We start from the raw sequence: 22256 nt of genomic DNA, 5'->3' as shown, positions 1-22256 counted from the left end.
CTGTTATGTGCCATGCACACTTGTGGTGCCTCCTGGGGAGCCCTGCAAAGTGATGCACTGAGCACAGGTGCTCCTGGCCTGTCAGGGTATGCACACTCACAGGATAACCAGTCTGTTGGAGGGGGGCGGTGGGTGATGAGTCACTTGCCCTTTGCATAGGAGTGTGAGTCCCACCCCCACTGCAGGACCAGGCATATAAAGGTCTCTCTTAGGGTTGGCCCACCCACAGTTTTTGCACCAATTTAGCTGTATCTGCTTAGAAAGCAACATAATTAAATAAGTGATCCAGTTATATCAGTGCAGATGTTTATATCAAAACAAGTTATATCAATAAAAACACTTCTGTAGTGATATAACTATCCATAGTGGGGGGTTACAGTGATTTAACAATCTTTGTTTCTAGTCCAGTATTTAAATTGGTGGAAAAAAACTGTAGGTAGGTAATCTCTTACTAGAGGGATTTCCACTTCCGTGCTGATCTCCCCAAGTGGGAAATGCTCAGAGGATCCCCTTTACACTAGGGAGATTGTTTCTTTTGAATGTCTGTGATTTCCCTACTTTGCTTCCTGAACCTGACACACACAGAAACTTAGTTTACAGGGGAAGGGAATGTCCCCTGTGTGAGATTTACAGATGCACTGGGGGAACAACCAATAATACTTCTCTTTATTGTTATCACATAAGATGTAAATGAAAGAATTAGTGAAATGAACTCCATGCATCATTTGTTGCTGCAGGAGGTTGTATCACAGGTTCTGTCTGTTTTTAAGGAGGGTAATTTTGTGGTATTCATAGTAAAATGTGTGCTAAAATAAGGGTCCAGTCAGATGTTGGATATTTGCTAGATGAGTCAGAAAGAAATCTGACTCCCTTTCTACTGTGTATAGCATTGCACAAGTAGCCAAATCCATTGTAGGAATATTTGCTGTCTTTTGAAGTTTCAGGTATTGCCAGGGATAGACAAATCTGGTGAATATTTTGGTTGAGAAGGTTTTTCTCTTTGGTATCTTTCTTCTCATGAGTAGTCTTTGCTGTATGATGTCTGTATTACAGGATTAATAATAGACATTACTACCATGTCTGTTCTTTTAATAGACTGTATAGTTGATGGAAAGGAAGGCTTTGGGACCCCCTCCCCAATACTGATATTTTTGACACTGTGCAGTCCAGTAGCACCTTCTTTGCTGTATGTGGTAAATCAGATCAATTCTTTACCAATCCACTTGAGTGTTTCGGTATATGTTCATTCAGTACTATACTACCTAGCTGCTAAGAAGTCTGCTAGGAAATAAAAAATCAAATCTCTCAACTCTAAAATTATGAAATGAAAAAATAGAAAAAAGTAGAAATTACAGGAAAAGAGTAGTGTAAAGATATTGTTTGTAAACCAAAGAATTTAGTTTTGGGGTGCAAAAAAGGAAGCTGAGATAATTTGAGTTCTAGGCCAAAAAACGAAATGGTGTATCTTTAAAAATGGATTTGATGAGAGAACTACTGGAATCTAAGGGATGCTTGCAATGTCTCTGATGATGAAGAATCAGCTTTCTAAGTAATGGTGATGGATTCCATTTATGATCCTTAATTATAATCCGTGAACTTGAATGACCAAAAATAAGCATCATTTTGTGAATGTCTGTCTCTGCCAAATCTTCTGGCTTTAGCCAATCTATATAGATCTTTCCTTTATTTCTTTTAAAGCATTGTAGCTTGTAGGCTGTCTTTGAAACCTATCAGGTATGTAGCAAACCATTTTCTGAAAAATGGTTTCTAGTGTTCATTAGTGGCAATACATTCAGATGATTTTTGTTCACTTTCCTGCTATACTAAAGAGTGCATAATGTATTTGTCCTAAATACTTGTGACATCCCCTCACTCTGTTCACATACTTCTGTCTTATTCACTGCAAGAAAGTTATCCCAAATTATTCAGCCTGTGCTGACAGCCAAACTTTAGAAACTCTGAATATTTTCATGCTTAAAGAGCACACACATTTTTAAATTAAATGATGTAGTTGAACAACGCTTTTACAATCTACATTACTTTAAATATTGTGACATAAGTTGTGGAATTTGTCTTTTAAAGGGATACACCTTAAAAAACACCTCTCTGAAAATGTTTTGTTATAAGGAACATGTAAAATTGCGAGGAAGGAAGTGTGTGGTTGGTATGCCTTACTTCTAATGTCACTACATATTAGTATTTGAACAATTATATTTGGAAATAATGCAATAACAATTAAAAAGTTAACAGTGAAAAGGGAATTGGTTTGTTTTAATATACTTGGGAATAAATATGAAAACACAACCTCTGTGCACTTAGGCAGAGATTTTTAAAAGTATTTAGGGGTTGATGTGTTCAGTGTCACAAAACCTGATTGATGGAATTTAGTCGCCTAAGTGCCTGAATCCCTTTTGAAACAGGCTTCTAAACCAGTTATAGGTTGTGATGCTGAGCACAGCAGTGCCTAGATATCTTTTAAAAATCTGGGCGTTGCTCATGACTCAACTCCAGGGGAGTCCACTTTGTTTAACTTTCTTAATAGTTAAAATTGGTACTCATAATGAATTCTCAGGAAGAAAACAAATGCTTAGTGCTTCTATGTCAAATGGGCATAAAAGTGGACCACTGAAAAACAATGGGGTGGGATGATGCATAAAAATGTAGTAAAAATAAAAATGGCTGTAACTAATACCACTATAGAAGAGAGAAAAAAGAATTCTAAAGCTTTAACAGCATTCTTTCTTCCAGCTTCCGTCTAATCAAGTTACAGAAGAAGCCTCTTAAACTACAGATTGTGTTTACAGGCAGACTGTAACATGTATTAGAAAGAAAAGTCTGCTTAAGCTAAATCATGAGTTTTATTTACATTTGAAGTTGGAAGAAATCAAATTCTGCAGATGAACAGTTAAAATACCTATCCCGTTGTTCACAAAAAACTGTTCTATTCATTTTATTTGAGAGGAATGAATAAAGGTAGTTTCTCTAAAGCACAAACATCTTACTAAATGGATTTTTTTTCTCTGATAGCATATCTGTACTGACAGTGTAATTACTGAGTACAATGTCTTGCATGCAAAAGTGTGACTCCTGTTCATTTGTATTAAGAGCAGTTTTAGTGGAAAGTTTGTGGATATTGAGGAAGACTTTCAGGCTGCTAAACTTGGTTGAAGATGGCACTTATGAAGTAGATGGCAGATTATCTAGCACAAGGTTCTCAAACTGTGGGTCGGGACTCCAAAGTGGGTGGCAATCCCATTTTGACGGGGTCGCCATGGCTGGTGTTAAACTTGCTGGGGCCCAAGTCCAAGCCCCACTGCCTAAGGCTAAGGTTATATGACCCCTCTGTCCAGGACAGAAGCCCTTGGGCTTCAGCTTTGGTCCCTCCCACCCCCACCCAGGACGGCAGGGCTTGGGCAGGCTCATGCTTTGGTCAGCGGTCCGTTCCCCCTCTCCCGGATAGTGTAGTAATTTTTGTTGTCAGAAGAGGGTCATGGTACAATGAAGTTTGAGAACCGCTGATCTAGCATATTATATACCTGGATATTATATATAGAAATAGCTTTACAGGAAGATGACTTAAAATGACTGGGGTTTTTGCCAGGAGCAAGTCTTTTGGGAAACATGCTTGATAGCATTTAGAAGTAATGTACCGCAGGGTACTGGAGCGCTCAAGAATGGTAATGGACTCTGTACAGGCTCTCCCCACCCCCGGCTCCTTCAGTTGCTGGTTTGAGTCCAGCCCATGTTAGTATTGACAGAAAGTTGTTAATATCTGATGACTTTTAAATGTGATTATTTTTAAGGTTACGTTTTAGTCATGGGTATTTTTAGTAAAAGTCATGGACAGGTCATGGGCAGTAAACAAAAATTCATGGTCCATGACTTGCTGTATACCCCTGATAAAAACCCCGGAGTGGGGCGGAGTGTGGCTCAGGGGGGTGCCTTGGAAGGGGGGGGGGATTTGGCAGGGCTGGTGCAGACTCTCTACCCAGCTCCTGGGAAGCAGTGACCTCCAGCTCCTAGCTCCACTCGCTGCCTCCGCTCCTCCCCAAGCCCAGGTTCTGCAGCTCCCGTTAGCTGGGAACCACAGCCAGTGGGAGCTGTGGGGGTGGTACCTGTGGGCGGAGGCAGCACATGGAGCTAGAAGCTGAGGGAGGGGAGTTCCTTTGGCCTTTCTGGGGAGCCACCTCCAGGTAAGCACCGCACCCCAACTCAGAGCCCCCCCCAACTCCTGCTGCTGGTGGGGGCTTGAGACTGCCCCAGCAGCGACAGGTGCGACTGGTCCGAGGGCTGCTCAGGGGGCTCCAGGGCCATCCACAGGGGCCACTGCAGAAGTCATGGAGGTCACAGGAAGTTATGGAATCTGTGACTTCCATGACAAACATGGAGTCTAAGTTGTTATGTTTACATAGTATCAGACTCTGCATAGCACTTTACAAAGATTTAGAGAGAAAACAAGGGTCCCTGCAGTGATGCAGAGTCCAGCTTCTAATGCACAAGTTACCCATGTCACAATAAAAACACTAATTGGGCAAGTTTAGTGGCAGTGTTACAGATGCCAAGAACTGAATGACCATGAGGAGACTGTGCTCTTACCCATAGAGAGAGTCCTTGCAGACTCAGTCATACAAGGGGAAAAAAATGTGGGAAGATTGCATTGCTTTTGCTCATCCTTTACCTATTCTGTGGATAAGCAGAGCACTCTTCAGTTTCCAGGGCCAAGGACAGAGTTCCTCCTAGGCATTTGGTTTTGCTCGGGTAACTGGTTCATTAAGTAAAACAAACTCTTAGGGTTTGTCTACACTGGCACTTTACAGCGCTGCAACTTTCTCACTCAGGGATGTGAAAAACACCCCCTGAGCACTGCAAGTTTCAGTGCTGTAAAGCAGCAGCGTAAACTGTGCACAGCGCTGGGAGCCACGCCTCTTGTGGAGGTGGGTTTTTAGAACACTGGAAGAGCTCTCTCCCAGCACTCTGCTGTGACTACACAAGCCATGTTAAAGCGCTGCCAGTGTAGACTAGCCCTTAATGGTGAGTATGCTGAGACAGAGCTGTATTCCTTCCTTGCTTAAATTTGTTCGGGACCCTTTAAATCCACTTCCCTTTGAAGAAGTGTCTGTATACTTTATATGTCTGGTACCTTGAGGAGTTGATCACACTCCATGCTGCCTGATCTATCTATCTATCGGACTGATGATTCCTGTTTGTCTTAAGTTGTTGCATGTGTGACTTGAACTCTCTCCATCAGCACAAATACTACATATAGTTTCTTGTTACTACAGTTTTCTCTTTAGCTTTGGCATTAATATGACTTGGATTATTGGGGCGTGAAGTGGAGGTATATGTTTTGCTTCATAGCTCATTAAGAAACCCAATCATGGAGATGTATCTATCTCATAGAACTTGGAAGGGACCCTGAAAGGTCATCAAGTGCAGCCCCTTGCCTTCACTAGCAGGACTAAGTACTGATTTTGCCCCAGATTCCCTAAATGGCCCCCTCAATGATTGAACTCCCAACCCTGGGTTTAGCAGTCCAATGCTCAAACCACTGAGCTCTCCCTTTCCCCAATAACAATTTCTTATGTGAGGTTCCCACTGTATATCATCAATCGTAGTGTAACCCTTTCCCAATAACCTGTTACGGAAGTTAGAGAAGGAAATATATCAATTGTTATAAAAGGAAATCTGTTTACAAGTAAATGTTATACATAGGACACACAAAACCAGCAAACTCAAAATTATCCTACCTTGCTGTCGTGTGTGAAATTACAATTGTATATTAGTGTAAAATTATGGGATAGATTCTCTCAGAGTTTTGGGTGACAGGAGTAAAGTCTCAGAGACACAAATGGGGGAGAACTCTTCAGGTAGTGAAGTTCTGCTGTCCCAGGAAGCTAGGTGCTCAGTTTCTCAGAGGAAGTGAAGAAGGGACTGATTTTCGAAGTGTAACCTCCACTTTTCTCTCCTAGAACTGGTGTTTGAATCTTATATTGCCTTGTTTGAAAACCCAAGCGATGTGACTTTTCAAATAGAGGGTTCAGGTTGGTTTGATTTGAATAATTGAGATTCTACTGATTTTCATAGCCTGGAGTTTAGTTTTTTAAGTGGAACAGAAGTTCTGTTCTGTGAATAGACATCTTTTTAAACTTAAACATGCATACACAAGCATGTTCAAGTTTTTTTTATTTCCCCCCAGAGTTTAAATACCAGTGTTTGTATAAGTCATTGTGAGCTGCACTATAATTGTGATTTGGCATGCAAATAAGCACATTAAGCATCCCACTTTGCTTTAGATTTCCTTTACATAGCATGTCCGCAAATAGCTTTTTAAATTGGGGTGAAGTTTACTCAGACTACGTTTGTAAGAGTGAATATTTTTGTCATAAGTTTGAATTTGTATACTAGTTATACTTGAGGAGCTTCTAAAATTGACATTGATTGAAAAGCTATATTTAGCTGTAGAAAATCACTTCCTTCAATTAGCTCTTAAGTTTTTTTTATTGCTTCACTAAGTGGCCACTGCCATGTGGCAGATGTCAGAGGTTTATATCATTATTCACAGTGGCTTGTAGTACCTTACAGGTTAAAAATTCTATTTTGGTTTCCTTTTATTTTTTGCTGCCTTCTATTTGCATGTTACTGCAGGGCTCGTTTTCAATATCATCTTCAGGTACTGCTTCTGATGGTGGGCTGGGAATAGTTAAGTATTTGTTATAAAGGTGTAATATATGTGGAGGGTGTAGGAGGTCACAAACGTCATAATTTGATTCTAACAACTCTAGTGTTGTAATCATGTTTGTGCAAGTGATCTAGGTATGACTGTTATTATTCTTTGTGCTCAGATAATTGACACGCTTATGTAGGATATAAGTTCTACATCTAGAAAAAAATCTGCAGGTTCATTTTACTTGCCAGTCTTACGTGTGGTGACTTTTAAAGGCACAATAATCAACTTAATTTGGTCCAAGCATAAATGTTATAAATGTCAAGCTTTTTATCAAACCTAAGCCCAAATGTGAAATGGGCTTCACAGATTCATAAATTATAAAAACTAAATTGTATATTGTTTTTATTCATCTAAAGTGATGATAGTAACACAATTAAATTTATTTACATGTTTCTGTTGATAGTGTCTCTTTAAGTGGTTTCAGACCAAGTGAAACAATTCTGTTTTTAATTCTCGTTCTGGTAGGTCAGCAACTACACTTGGCAGATTACTGTTGTCATTATGCAGGAATTGCAGCGCCATGAAGCTTTGCTAGTAATTTCATGGGGTGTCAAGTGGTTCCGCCATATAGCAATTTTTCAAATGCTAATTACAGATTATTTTACCACGTGAAAATAAAATTCATTATAAAACAAGAAGTGTAATCAATTAATGTTCAGATATTGTTAATGGAACATCATCTTAAAAATTGTACTACTTAAAAAATTGCTTGCCTACTATTCTAAATAGCATAAGTGAGATTACTGTGATGATGGAGTCTCCCACTGAGTTTGATGGGTGAACTACAGTCACTTATTGTGAGTGCTGAGATGGAACCAAAGACCAACTTTGGACCTGCAGCCCCATCCACAAGTGCCAGAGGTGAAGGCAATTGTAGATGAATGTGTGCTGCTTTTAGCTTTATGCCCTCCCTCCTTGGCTGCAGCAATCCATGGGCTCTCAGTCTTTCAGTCCAAGATTGTAGAGGTGCTGCCATTGACTCTTGTCATGGACTAAGAGCTCCCAGGTGTTGAGGTCAACATTACAAGACTGCAGGTTGACCTTGAGCGTGTATTTGTAATGTTTTTCTGGTGTGCCTCTAAAACAAGTTGCTTTCTTCAATTCTTCCTAGAAGATGGTCTTCAGTATTCCACTGTCAGACATACAGCCCACATGACCACACCATCTCAGCTGAGTTCTCACTAAAAACTTCCGTGCCTGGGAAGCTGCAGCACTCAAGCACCTCAGTATTTGGAAATAAATGTTGCCAGATTATTATAACTGATGGATTAAAGGGGAAAATATTTATTTGGTTTGTGTACTTGTTTACTTGGATTACACAGACAGCTGTCAAATACAATTTTACTCTTCCCCTCTATAGTATAGTAAATTTTCTTTGGCTGTATTTAGACAAGGAAACATTCTTAAACAATAGCGTCAACAGGATTTAGCACGTTTATAAACGTTCTAGCTGGTTGTGGTCAAGTGTGGGGAGAAGTTAAGAAAACATATTCAAACATTTTTAAAAAACCTATTTTTCTGGTCTAGATATGGCCTTAATGGAAAAAACTGTAAAGCTCCCAACACTTGTTGACAGTGGATCGAATGAGACTGCCCATGAAAGGCCTGCTGGTCACAAGACCACTTAAAGGCCATATCCCAGGATCCATTCTTTGTTCTGACAATACAGTTTCTAAAAGGCAACAGATTAAATCTGGGGCTGTCAAGCGATTAAAAAAATTAATTGCGCGATTAAAAAAATGTGAAATTTCTAAAGAAAGCTACAGCACACAACCCAAGATTTAAGAATCTGAAGAGCCTTCCAAAATCTGAGAAGGATGAGGTGTGGAACATGCTTTCAGAGGTCTTAAAAGAGCAATACTCTGATGCAGAAACTACAGAACCCAAACCACCAAAAAAGAAAATCAACCTTCTGCTGGTGGCATCTGTCTCATGATGATGAAAATGAACATGCATCGGTCTACACTGCTTTAGATGGTTATCAAGCAGAGTCTGTCATCAGCGTGGAAGCATGTACCACGGAATGGTGGTTGAATCATGAAGGGACATACGAATCTTAAGTGTATCTGGGATGTAAACATCTTGCGACACTAGCTACAACAGTGCCATGCAAATGTGTGTTCTCACTTTTAGGTGACATTGTAAATAAGAAACAGGCAGCATTATCTTCTGTAAATGTAAACAAACTTGTTTGTCTGAGTGCTTGGCTGAACAAGCGTAGGACTGATTGGACTTGTAGATGCTAAAAGTTTACATTGTTTTATTTTTGAATGCAGGATTTTTTTGTGCATAATTCTACGTTTGTAAGTTCAAGTTTCATGATAAAGAGATGGCACTAGAGTACTTTTATGAGGTGAATTGAAAAATACTGTTTATTTTGTTTCATTTTTACAGTGCAAATATTTGTAATAAAAAAAGTATAAAGTGAGCACTGTACACTTTGTATTGTGTTGTAACTGAAACAGATATATTTGAAAATGTAGAAAAACATCCAAAATATTTAATAAATTTCAGTTGATATTCTGTTGTTCAACAGTGTGATTAATCGTGATTAGTTTTTTAATGGCAATTACTTTTTTTAGTTAATTGCATGAGTTAACTATGATTAATTGACAGCCCCAGTTAAATCTAAAGGTTGTCTTTCAAGTAGTGCTTAATAAGATTCTACTCTCTGAAAGCACTGATCTTAAATACCTCTGCCAGAATTTAAAGAAAGTTGTGGTTAGATATAAAAACGCATGATTTACAAAAACAGTGACATCAGAAAGAAGGGAATTTCTTGGGGGATTTTCTTGCAGGTTATGGTAGTAGACAATATATTCAACTTGATGAAAAGACAGGTGCTTTTTTCTCAGATTTGTCAAAAGATGAGTGAGAACAGTTACTGTGTTTAAACACTCATTAGAAAAAAATGGATTAGAACAGGGGTTGGCAACCTTTCAGAAGTGATGTGCCGAATCTTCATTTATTCACTCTAATTTAAGGTTTTGTGTGCTAGTAATACATTTTAACATTTTTAGGTCTCTTTCTATAAGTCTATAATATGTAACTAAACTATTGTATTTAAAGTAAATAAGATTTTTAAAATGTTTACGCTTCATTTAAAATGAAATTTAAAATGCAGACCGCCCAGACCAGTGGCCAGGACCCGGGCAGTGTGAGTGCCACTGAAAATCAGCTCACGTGCTGCCTTCAGCATGCGTGCCATAAATTGCCTGCCCCTGTATTAGAAGCTCATCTTGGTGCACCAAGATATGACAATTCCACAATTTGAGCCTCTGTACTTAAATATTTGAAATGGATTAAGGAAAATGATGGCCCTCTTTCTTTTCCACATTCTAAATGTTACACCACAATTGAATGGAAAACATGGAAATTACTGTGATTGATTATAATTAATTAATTAGTGTAAAACTAAAATAGCACTTGCTAAGCTGTATTAACTCACAGTTAAAGAAAAAACCTGCAGTGTTAAAGTATTGGAAATAAGTTTGCAAAGGAAGTAGAAATCAAAGCAATATTGCATGTTTTATAAAACCAAGGCAGATACCGGGTATTCAGTTGCTATGAAAAAATGCATATCTTGTAGAAAATCAGTATCTTAAGACTAGATACTTCCCACCAGATTTCCTGTAGAACTCACGCATGCCTGAAAATATGGCAAATAATAGAGAGTTCTGATAGAATTTGATGGACTTATCAAAAGATGTTGTCCAGATGTTTGTACCTTCCAATCTGGTTCTGCTGTTCGAGTCACGTAATAACATGAACAAGGTGCAAACTCACCAACACCTGTTAAATCTCAGTGAGCGAACTTCAAAGCCTAACATGGATCACTGAAGTGTTATTAGAAGTGACCTTGCATAGAAGAGAAGTCTTTGGTTTTTTGGAAGGGGATTTGTAATGTGCATTGTTTGCCCGGACTGCTCAAAACCTGATTGCTTGTGTAGGAGGAACTCTTTGAGCTGGCTTCTTAAATACCTTCATGCTGTTTCACATCTGGTACTCCTTGATGAAACATAGGAGCCTTGTCTTATAACAGGCTTATTCAAAGTGATACAAGCTACGAATGTAAGATCTTGGAAAAGTGTAGCCATTTTCGTACAGTAATAAAAATACTGTAATGATAAATAATAAATAGTATGTAATAAACATGTCATACAAACAAATTTTATATTTTCAAGATCACTGTTTTTATAATTTATACTCAGGTAAAGGAGCAAATCCCTGGAAATATTCATTTTTAGAAGGAGGTTCACGAGACTTGACACTTTAGTGAAAGGGGTTCACAGATTGTTAAAGTTTGGGAACCACTGATCTACACTAAAATGTTACTCCCACCGATGTAACTTGCCAACTTCATAACTTCACCTCCGCAAGAAGTGTAGTGTGTAGGTCAATGTAGTTAGGCTGACTCAGTGTCAGTGCAGACATTGCATTGCTTACATCTACTGTTGCTGCCTTTCCGAAGCCATCCCATAATGTCCCACACTGACGGTCAAATTGGTGCAAGCGCTCCTGGTGAGGAACACACTGTCAACACAAAGAACATAGTGTGTACATACAAAAGCGATGTAATTACTGTGGTGGCTGTACATTGATGTAATTTAGGTTGACTTAATTTTGTAGTGTAGACTTGACCTAAAACAGCTTTCTCAATAAGCAGCTGAAGGGGTGAAGATACCAAAGTGCCTTTCTCCCAAGAACCAATCAGGAGTTCAAAATAGATGTGATTAAACACTTAACAATAACAAAAAGCCCAAAACAGTGTGACAAAGTCCCTTTCCCTCATTGTGTTCCCAGATGAGAATATTTTAATCCAGAGTTAATGGATAGCAAACTCTAACTGGCAAATATGTTTGTAAATAAGTATCCTGAACAAACATTTTTGAGTCTCCACACTGGCATTTACAAATGCATTAGCTAATTTGAGTTAACTGGCTATCAGTTTACTTGAGTTTAAAAAGTTCTAGTCTAGACAAACCCTCAGTTGCTCAGGTTTTACTCGTGTTGTGCCATAATCTCAGTAGACTTGCATCATAAACAGGGACATTAATGTTAAAGTCAATTTTCTTTCAGAGCTTTATACATCATAAGCAAAAAAAGACATGTAAATTTTTTTTCTTTTAAAAATATTGTGTGCATTTATAGATTAGCGTAATGTTAAAGTCAACAGTTTTGATCTTGGGTGCTTAAATTTAGGTAACAATCCATTTAGGCACACACATTTGAAAATATTCCTTTATATGAATATTAAACTGGCCAACGTGAGTATCCTGTATGTTGTAGGGCTTATATATTGTGCATGTTGAAAATAAATAGGTCTATTAATCTCCATATTTTGCAAACGAAAATTGTGAATAATACTATACACACGGGGTTTTTTGGTAAGAATGTTAACTTTTTAATTTTCCAACTAACTCTGCAACCTTAATGTTTTAAATAATGTGGCTTTTTTGCAATGAATTATTCTCTGAGTACTAATGAGCTAAAATCTGGAGAATGTTTGCAGCAGAGTGGGTGGTTTGAGATAGCTGTGGTTTGGGTATAATATTTTATGTATATCAGGATATGTTTGTTTTTTAAAATATGAATGCGCGCACATTGCTGCAAAGATTAAAGATTTTCTTGAGCTAATTGATATTTTAAATCTCGTATTTTCAGATTTGAATAAATGAACTTGACTGCAGTGGAAAAATTTCCTTACTGGCTTCTGGAACTTGCCAGACTACTTGTAGTTCTGTGGGTTTGCTGGGCACATAGATTCTTTCTTAATTTGGCCAAAATTCTTGCAGATTTACTTTATATCTAATTACTGGTCTTTGAAAGAGCCAGAAATTTTACTGTTTTTTAAATAATTGGGACTGCAGTCAGTTTTATTTTGGAGGATGAAATAAAGTACCGCTAGTGCCGCCAAGATTTCTGATGGGTCTAATACAAAATGAGACTGTCTTTAAATATTACTGATTCTTCTCCCCTTCATACTAGCAGTTTTTCCTTGCAAATGGAGATAACAGCTAGTTTTCCTCAGAAGAAAGTTTGAACCAAACAGATTTGGCAGCAGTGTTTGGCTGTAATTGCAACAGTTTGAAGTGCTTTAAACTGATTTTAATGAAAGGAGCAGTGACAAGGTTTGCATGCCTAAAACGTTATTGTCTTTGATACTTTGACCTTTCCGTAGACTAGAAGCTGTAGTTGTAGTTAACATGATGTGTTCCCTTTGGTATGATTCTACGACAACCTGCATCCAACCCAATTTACTCAATTGTGTCTAGGTTCCACGTACATTGGAGTTCCTGCTAGGGCTGACCATGACCAAGGCAATTCATGTCAGCTTTATTGTGTTACTGTCCATGTGGATGGAGGCTAATGTCATGTTAAAACATACAAGTCAAATAGGTTTTCCATAACCCTTTACACTGCAGGAATGATCTCTTTGGCTATGTAGCTAATCTTCATTGCTCATGGGTCAGCAAGGCCAAAAACCACCTACTTGTTGAAAATTTCCCTGAATGGCCACATGCATTCCGGCTGAAGACTGATTCCACAGCGACCAATTACTTTTGGCAACTGATCAGAAACTGCTTCATGCTTCATCTGTAAATTAGTTATCTATCTGCTATAAAACTATAATGTTGGCAACTAGCTACCCACAGTGCTTCTAGTATGTCAGCTGTGGGCATCTTAATTTTGGTTGTCTCCTGGGCCAAGGCACCAGCCGTGCAAATTCCTTTCAACAGAAATCACAGGGCTTACAATAAGATTTCAAGTCATCATGCCAAACTGGAAATTTCCCAGACCAGAATGAAAGCCATATCAAGGGGATGAAGGTGGCCTATAAGAAGACAAAGAAGAGTAAATCCAGGAGTGTTACCAATGTTTTGTCCATTTCCTCATGAAGTGAATTAAATTATGAGATTCTGCCCCATTACAAGGCTGGTATACTTAATGGACGGCCTGGTCAGTTTTTTATTTATTATACTGTTATACTCCTTCACTTGGCTTTGGGTGGAAACATTGTGAGGTTTTGTGCAGGCAGCCGTTATTGGCAGATACCGCTTCATTTGGGCACAAAATTTTCCATCCATCTCTGGCTCTCTCAGGTTCCATCCCAGTTGCAATCTAATCTCCTGGTTGGACTCTGACCACCTCCTTCCCATCAATCTGCACCCAACCTCCCTACCCCTTGATATCTCTGGGAAGGTTTCTGGGACGCAGTTGCTGAGCAAGGAGAGAATGTCCACTCTACCATTGATTATGACTGCCTGTTGGCATGGCACATACTGGTGGGCAAAACGGTGGGTTAAAGGAAAAATTTTCAAAAGCGAACTGCGCACCCAGTGCACTAAAACTTAATTAGGAGGGTTTTATTGCTTTAAAACAATGGCACTCAGCGTTTTCCAGTGGTAACCCATTTTACCACAGGAACAGTTTTGTGATATACCCCCTCTCATCTTGCCATAAAGAAAGGGTGAATAGTTGTGATACCCCCACCCTAGTTTGAGAACCCATACTGTAACACAAGCAGAGGCATTCCTAGAATACAGGAGTTGCAGGTGGCATTTTTAACTCCAATATGACATCCCACTTATACATGTAAGCAAACAAGTGTAGATTATTCCACGTATGCATGTGAGCATTTCATAGTAGCACTTGGACAATACAAGTTATTTTCAAACTAGAGTTCATTGAAGTTATCTGATTGCTTTATTTTCTTACAGCATATGATCCAAACCAATGTGAAGTGCATTCAGAGCAATGAGAAACAGTGTACTTGTGCATGCGCTGCTTACATGCAATATAGGCAAATTTATTTAAGTAAGGCAGATACTACAGACACTCTACCGTAATCTCTTTTTGGACTTAATCAATATCTACCCTTGTGGCACAAGATCAGAAACTTTCCCTTTTATGCAATATTCTACATGGTTCTTGAGGCCTACAGAGATGACCTGCTTCCTTTCCCCTCCACCTCTTTTACAGCTGAAACTTTCCAAGCATCCAGCAAATGTCTTCATATGCCAAAACGACTCTCTGGTATAGTTCATTGGCTTTCCTCTTGTTGCCTGAAATACCTGGGGACTTTCATACTCTGGAATCTGCAACATGTTATCATACAGTCTGAAATGTGTAGAAATGATCAATATTTGATTTTCTGCACAGGTGATGTTCTCGGACAGCTCCCCTTTTTAAAAATGATGAAATATTAAATTGTCTTTAAGGATCTAATTCCCATGCCTTGATAGTCTTTGGGAAACTTAAAAGGAAGACAGTAGTTTACGGTGGTGCTGCCCATGTCTGTTGGTGAAATTATGTATTGGAATGTAAAAGTGGAGATAAGTTTCTGTTTTTCCCTTTCCGGAAACGATTTGGTGCTGTGTTGCTGTGGATACTGATGTAGACTTTTGACTTTTCCTACAGGCCCTCTTAATGCTGCTCATCCCAGGCTTGAATCACGAAGACCCCGTGTCCTAACTGGACATGTTTCACAGTTGTCATGCCAAGAGAACAATTCAAAAGAGGGCAGACTGCTTGAATTTCAGGCTTTGTCATACCTCTGCTAGTCTCCTTCTCACCTGGAGCTTGGAAAAAGGAGACATCAGGTTACAGAGAGAGGGTAACAAGCAGTTTGACTGCTGGACCATGACTGAATGTGTTCATCCTCACAGATGTGAAGGGAGGACAGTGAATTCCAAAGACAGAAATTTCAGGGATTTTGAGGTGCTTACGCACAAACGCTCAAGCCATCCTGCTCCCTCTGCCTCATGTGCACTCCTTGCACCTGCTCCCTCACCTCCCTGTAAGGATGCACTCCAGAACAGAGTGCTGTAGTACTTTAAACAGCAGAGGCATATCTCAGCCATAGCCTGTGCATGCCAGTGCAGAGAAGAGGGAATGAGAAGCAGTGCCCTGAAGTGATGCACTTCCACTCCTCCAAGGTTTTACAGAGAAGAGTAGCCCCAAGCTTTCTTGTTGGGACAATGCATTTAAGGTTACATATGCAAACCTGAGTAGTTAGTTGGGGGTATAATACAATAGTCCATACATTTTTTTTTACACATTTGGGAGCTAATGTTAGTCTTATTGCAAGAATTGCTTTCTTGGCTTTGTTTTGTAATGCCGGATGCACTGTGTACTGTTTTTTCAGTTTCAAATTTAGTCTGTTGTCACAAGTTGGCAGCTGGTCTACCCTCTCTACTTCCAATAAAGCTGTGTTTGAAACCACTCATTTGTTACTTGCACTTATTCTATCTCAAATAATATTTTCACCACCCAAGGAGATAGCCATAGTCTCACTGCCAGAGCTCAGGCTCTCCTCCCCACCCCCCAGTCCCTCATTCAGAGACAGACTGGGCTCGGGCTCTCCTCTCTGCCTCCCCTGAATCCTTTAGCAGGAGGTAGCCCGAGCTCTCCTTCCCATCCCTCCCCCTAAGTCCCTCACCTGTAGGCAGTGGGGCTCCAGCTGTCAGCCCTGGGGTGGCGGCAGCTGTGCAGAAGTGAGGGTGACAATGGAGTGTTAAGTCTGCTGTGAAAAGTGTTATTGACAAATACCACTTCTCACATTGCCTCCCCTCTGTGCTGCTGCTGGCGTGGCACTGCCTTCAGAGCTGGGTGCCCTGCCAGCAGCCGCTGCACTCTGCTCTGACTTCAGAGTTTGGTGGCGATCTGTGTACTTGGCGGGGATTGTGGTGACATAAATGACTACAGACACAAAGGAGGGGAGTCCGAGCAAATAAGTTTGAGAACCACTGATCTAGTGTAATCACTCTGTGTTTGTGGGCCTGACCCATAACTGCTACTTGAGTGTTCCCTTCCTCCAGGAGGAAACGATGCAGTTACTCATGGAACTCATCTGAGACTCTCTTCTTGCTGGGTATTCCTTGCACCAGGCTCTCAACTAGTAATGTTAGACTACCTGCCACTGCCTCAACAGCTGGCATGTGACTTTGAAATCCAGGAAAAGGAGTTATTCCTTTGACAGTTCTCTTCCCTGTAAGGATGCATGTCAGTGAGGAGTTGGCTGCTGTGGAAGCAACTTGCAACTGGGGCCCACAGGTGTGCTAGGAAATTATATAATAAGCTTTGGGACTATGGAGGAATTATGAGAGCCCCCCCCCGCACCCAAGGAATCTTGGGATTTTGTAGGACGGGTTGTAGGAGTTGAGAAACTAACCTCTCTGCGTGCAGTTTCCCTGGGCACTTGCAAAAGTCTGTCCAAGGCCTGTGTAGTCATCCATGAGGCACCACAGTTGGCTGTGGTATTGGGAACTTTGAGATGCATCTCCAGAAAGCATTGCTGCTGAAACGATGAAGTGTAGTGCTAGTGTGGATGCAATGTGTAGCAGCAGACCTGTGTGTAGAGACACTGATATGTTCAGCAGAGTCAAACTAAGTAGTGAGTGTCTTAGAATTAAGATGATAATAGAGTAGACATTGCTTCAAGTACCGTTTAAAGGTAATGCTTTGCAAGTTACACTGTCTACCCTCACTCCCCAAAAGAACATTTTCACATTTTTGGTGCTGAACCCTGTTGACTCTTGTAAACTAACTTCAATAAATGGTGTCTCTATGTAAAACTTCCAGCAAAGATCAGTATTTAAGCCAAGAGATGGTAGTTTATTGCAGAATTAAATTTTCAGTGGTCTTCACATAGTAAGAACTCTTTTAATGACAACTTTCAAGGTCATTCAATTTTTAGGCCTAATATCCTTGATTACAACAGTTCCAAGCTCTGTCGTAAAAGAAATATAGCATCTGTGAAGCAACTGGTGTAGGCTGGTCAGACTAATTATGAAAACTGTGGTAATAACCATTATCACCAAACTTGTAATTTGATGTATTTAACTGGAGTTCAGCCACTGTTTGTGGCATGTTGTCTGTTTGATGTAAGTTCTTCAATATGCATGCAAATACTACAGCTCAACACGTGTGTTAAGTTCTAATGTAACTGGCATTTATAGCAGTAACTTAACTGTAGTTCTGCTGGACACTTGTACTTTTAAGTATGCAGTACTCAAAGAGATGGGACTGTTAAAACACTGAATTTGTATCTTGATGGCTCAGTGCCCTGATGTATTCACCCATTACCTCTAAAGGTGACAGGTTTGCATTCCATAGAATTTATTACAGGAGAGTGAATATTTTATATTATATTGAAGTAATTGCATGCAAGGAGATCTTGCAGTGTTGGTCTGCCCTTTATTTTGGGGAAAAAAAAAGTTTGTCCACACTGAGGCTCAAACTGAGCTACTGAGCTGGCTTTGAACAGTGTTTTAAGCCATATTCAGTGAATAGTGTTCTTGACCCAGTGTAAATGGGAGACCTTTGTCAGATAAAGCTGACTTCTTCAATATTGTTTGTGTATTTTTGAAGTTATAGGGCTAAATCCACTTTTGCTGTAAGGAGGCACAACTGGTAAAGTTGGCCCATGATCTCACCCTAAAAAGAGAACCAATTTCACAGTATAACTCTCATGTCACAAAGATGATAGTCTTAAGCTATAAAGAAAAATTAAAAAGCAGGAGGCAAGTGAGAAACAAAAGTATTGGTAATGAGAGACGACAGGCAATATAAGATAGAGTGCTGAAATCGGACCCATTGTTTTTTCATAGTATACATTGTACGGTTTATACTTTCAAATATGTTTGTAGTTTCCAGGCACGCAAGTTTTACAAACCACTCAGATGTTGAAAAGTAAGTACTTTAGAGGATATGAACTGGTAAATGTTATTTGTTGATTCAGAGATTTTAAATTTTGTTCTTTCTCCTTTAGAAGTAACTACTTGATTTCTTCAGTGATCTTGAACCAGTAAAAATGAGACAAGCCACCTTAAATGATGTAATATCAGGCTTACACTATAGTTTTAACTTGATTTAAAATCCATTAAACTTAACTTGTTTGAAAACCCAGTGCGAATAGCATTTTAAATTTAACAGTTAATATAAGTGGGTTATTCCTTGAACTTGAAAACACTGTGGTGTAGCATTTTGCATGTGTGCGGAAGAGGAGTTTAATTCTGAGAGATGAGGCATGAGAAGTCCAGCACCCATGCCACCAGTTTCTGGGAAGGGGAAGCATGCCTGTGTTTGTCAGGGTGCTGTCCCTGCTCTCTACTCAGAATTGGTCTCTTATATTGACCTATGGCTGGAGGTTGTTAAACTTTCCCAATTCCATCCTGCCATGCATACACTCCAACTTGACTCCTAGTTGCGGTTGTGGGGAATCTCTACCATTCTTCTGCCTCCTGGCTGCAAAGTAGCATCAGGATTAGTTCTCCCTTATTCCATCCATGCCCCAGCTCTCCATTTTTGGTCCTCTTCCCCAGGTCAACTAGTTTGCCTCTCCTATTCTTCAGTAAAGCTATAAACATCAACAAAGCCTCTGGCACTATCTGTCTCCAGATGCCTATAGATATGAGACTGGGATATGGTTTCTTTCACTTAGCAAGTGTTTTGTTTATGCTTAGTTTCTCCCTTAACAATGGTGTGAAATTTCATTTTAAATCCGAGTTGTCTTCATAATTTGACTCAGACTTCATAAATTGTTAATGTTTCTGTCATAACTTATGGTTATTGAACTAGATTAGCCGTGTGACTGCATCTGTAATGTTAGTCAGTTGATTCTGTGCTCCAGAAGGAGTAATGCTTTTCTCTGTCTGAAGTGGTTTGCAATAAGAAGAGTGAAATAACAGGAACAAGATAATGTGAGGTGGAAATGTGGCTCATATTTAATAGTGGAGTGAGTGAGTAATGAGAGAGATTCTCTAGGCACCTCTGACAGCTACTATTTACGTATATTTTAAGGCTTCAGATCTGTAACCTCTTCCACATAGGCAGTCCCCTGCATCATGAGGTTATAAAGCTTCTTCTGGGCATGAAGTCCACTTGTACAGAACAGCTTACAGATTTGTGAGTGTGAGAGGCAGGTGGTGATGGTTAGAAGGGAGGAGAGACTTACCCCTGTCAACCAGTGACTGAATTATACGTGATTGATATTTATGCATGGAGAAGCACCTTATTTATGCATCCAGCCTCTTCTGAATTGTGTAAAGCATATAAACAAAGAAGAAAATGGGGTCCTTACTTTAACTGGGAGTTGTGTTCATGTCAAGAATGTATGCTTAGAGCCTTAAGTAACTGAAATGATAGCTTGTTTTCCCTTTAAAAAATAAATACGTAATTAAAGCTGCCTCAGAAACTAGGTCTCCTCTTTTGCAGACAAATTCTGCCCTCCTCTGCCTTCGCAGAAGCCTGTGCATGCAGCAGACTTGATATGGTTATCTTGCAAAAGATGGAAGCAGAAGATACACATAGAGCCTCACTGTGCAAGGACACTCTCTCCACATGTCTAGAGTGAGGGGTTGGACCATCATATTCCTCTGTAAAAACAGAGACATGTAGGTTTCAAAGAGTCAATAATGGCGTGAGAATGTTTCCTCTGTAGCCTCGAGGAGAGGATTCTTTGCCTTCCACACCTCCAGGAAATTGTCAAGCCTTTTTACTTAGATTAGCATCAAAGAGAAGATTTCTCCTTAAGGGTATGTCTTCACTACCCGCCAGATCAGCAGGCAGTGATCGATCTGGCGGGGATCAATTTATCGCGTCTAGTCTAAATGCGATAAATCAACTCCTGAGCACTCTCCCGTTGACTCCTGTACTCCAGCTCCGCGAGAGGCGCAGGCAGAGTTGGTGGGGGAGTGGCAGCAATCAACTCACCATGTGAAGACACCACAATAAGTCAATCTAAGTACATCGACTTAAACTATGTTGTTCATGTAGCTGGAGTTGCGTAACTTAGGCTACGTCTACACTGCACGATTAATTCGAAGTAGTTTAAACCGATATTACAAAACCGATGTTATAAAATCGGGTTTGCGCATCCACAGTGCAATCACAAAATCGATTGCTTGCGTCCCTGGTCCAAGGCTACCATCGATTTAAGGAGCGGTGCACTGTGGGTAGCTGTTCCTCAGCTATCCCATAGTTCCCACTTCCGTGTTGAGAGCACAGTGCCTGATGGGGCAGAAAACATTGCCCCGGGTGGTGCTGGGTACAGCCTCACCCCTCCCTTTGTGAAGGCAGCAGACAACCCTTTGGCGCCTTTTTCGCGGAGTGCATTGAGCAAACGCCATAGCACAGCAATCTTTCCCTTTTTTTTTTCACGTGGTGGTGGGGGGAAATAAACTGAGGAGCTGTTCCCTGAACCACGCCAGACACTGTGTTTGAACCTACAGACATTGGGAGCTCAGCCAAGAATGCAAATAATTTTCAGAGACTGCTGTGGACTGTGGGATAGCTGGAGTCCTCAGTACCCCCTCCCTCCCTTCATGAGCGTCCATTTGAGTCTCTGGCTTCCCGTTACGCTTGTCACGCAGCGCTGTGTATCCTGGAGTTTTTTATTCAAACGCTTTGGCATTTCGTGTTCTGTAACGGAGCTGGATACAACAGATTTGTCTCCCCATACAGCGATCAGACCTAGTATCTCCCGTACGGTCTATGCTGGAGCTCTTTTTCGATTTCAGACTGCATCGCCAGCCGTGCTGATCAGAGCTCCACGCTGGGCAAGCAGGAAATGTAATTCAAAAGTTCGCGGGGCTTTTCCTGTTTACCTGCCCGCTGCATCCGAGTTCAGATTGCTGTCCAGAGCGGTCAGTGGTGCACTCTGGGATACCGCCCGGAGGCCAATAACGTCGATTTCCGTCCACACGAACCCTAATCCGAGTTATCACTATCGAATTTAGCGCTACTCCTCTCGTTTGGGAGGAGTTCCGAAATCGATTTAAGGAGGCGGTAAAATCGATATTAATGACGACGTCATGTGAACGGATACAGCGTTAAATCAGTATATCGGCCATTAAACCGATTTAAAGTCGCAGTGTAGACCTGGCCTTAGATCAATCCCCCCGTAGTGTAGACTAGGGCTAAGAAAATAATTCCAAGTGTTCTGTGTTTATATTGTTTCAGTAATAGATGTGCAAAGGAAGGTGTTACGTCCCTTGTGTTTGCTTTATCTTGTAAAATCCAGTGTTATAGATATGATTTGGTAAGCCAGAACTGTACTTTGAGGTTTACAATGCATTTTGTTTTTGGAGGAATTCTCAACAACCTCTCATCCTAGTCCAAAATCATTTATTGGAAACAGCTTTAGGCAGTCACTGCCTGCCCTACCAGCAGCACGGCTTAGCTATTGTTAAAAACTGTTCTGTGTTTGCTAGCTTGAACTCTGTCTTCTGAAAATTCATACAGTGGACTCTGTAAGGCTTTTTTTATTTAGAACCTTCACTGAAAAGTTTGTTTGATTCTACACATTTGCATCCCAGCCCAAATGAATGTCATGATCTTCAGTTTACAGAACCATTGCACAAAGCCCCTGAAGACTAATAACTAAGCAATAGGTGACTGATTCCAGAAAACAAAAATACAGGACCATTTAAGACACGTACCTACTGGTTTAAAAGACCATATTTCCAATCTCAAAAGGTGATAAATATCCCCGTTACCAAACTCTGACCAGGATAATTTCTTTGAG

At 40.2% G+C, this 22256-nt stretch overlaps 1 protein-coding gene and 1 long non-coding RNA gene across 16 annotated transcripts in view; both read left to right on the top strand.

Annotated features, from left to right (window-relative positions):
- Positions 1 to 12885: 12885 nt before the first annotated feature.
- LOC142047896 (uncharacterized) lies at positions 12886 to 15952 on the top strand. Its single transcript, XR_012657200.1, has 2 exons — positions 12886 to 13687; positions 15149 to 15952. It is a non-coding gene; the product is annotated as an uncharacterized LOC142047896 (long non-coding RNA).
- A 4056-nt stretch (positions 15953 to 20008) lies between these two features.
- Positions 20009 to 22256, top strand: part of ZBTB44 (zinc finger and BTB domain containing 44) — a 136123-nt gene continuing 133875 nt past the window's right edge. For 4 of the 15 annotated variants that reach the window (XM_075073495.1, XM_075073500.1, XM_075073499.1 and 1 more), the window contains exon 1: positions 20104 to 20124. The gene's annotated coding sequence lies outside the window, so the exon portion shown is untranslated. Of the gene's footprint in view, positions 20125 to 22256 lie in introns of all 15 variants that reach the window. The other 11 variants (XR_012657201.1, XM_075073494.1, XM_075073498.1 and 8 more) reach the window with 5 other exon arrangements.

The sequence above is a fragment of the Chelonoidis abingdonii genome, chromosome 18 (genome assembly GCF_003597395.2).
Source record: "Chelonoidis abingdonii isolate Lonesome George chromosome 18, CheloAbing_2.0, whole genome shotgun sequence".
In the NCBI taxonomy this organism is placed as follows: Eukaryota; Metazoa; Chordata; order Testudines; family Testudinidae; genus Chelonoidis; species Chelonoidis abingdonii.
This window is presented reverse-complemented; position numbering and strand designations above follow the sequence as displayed.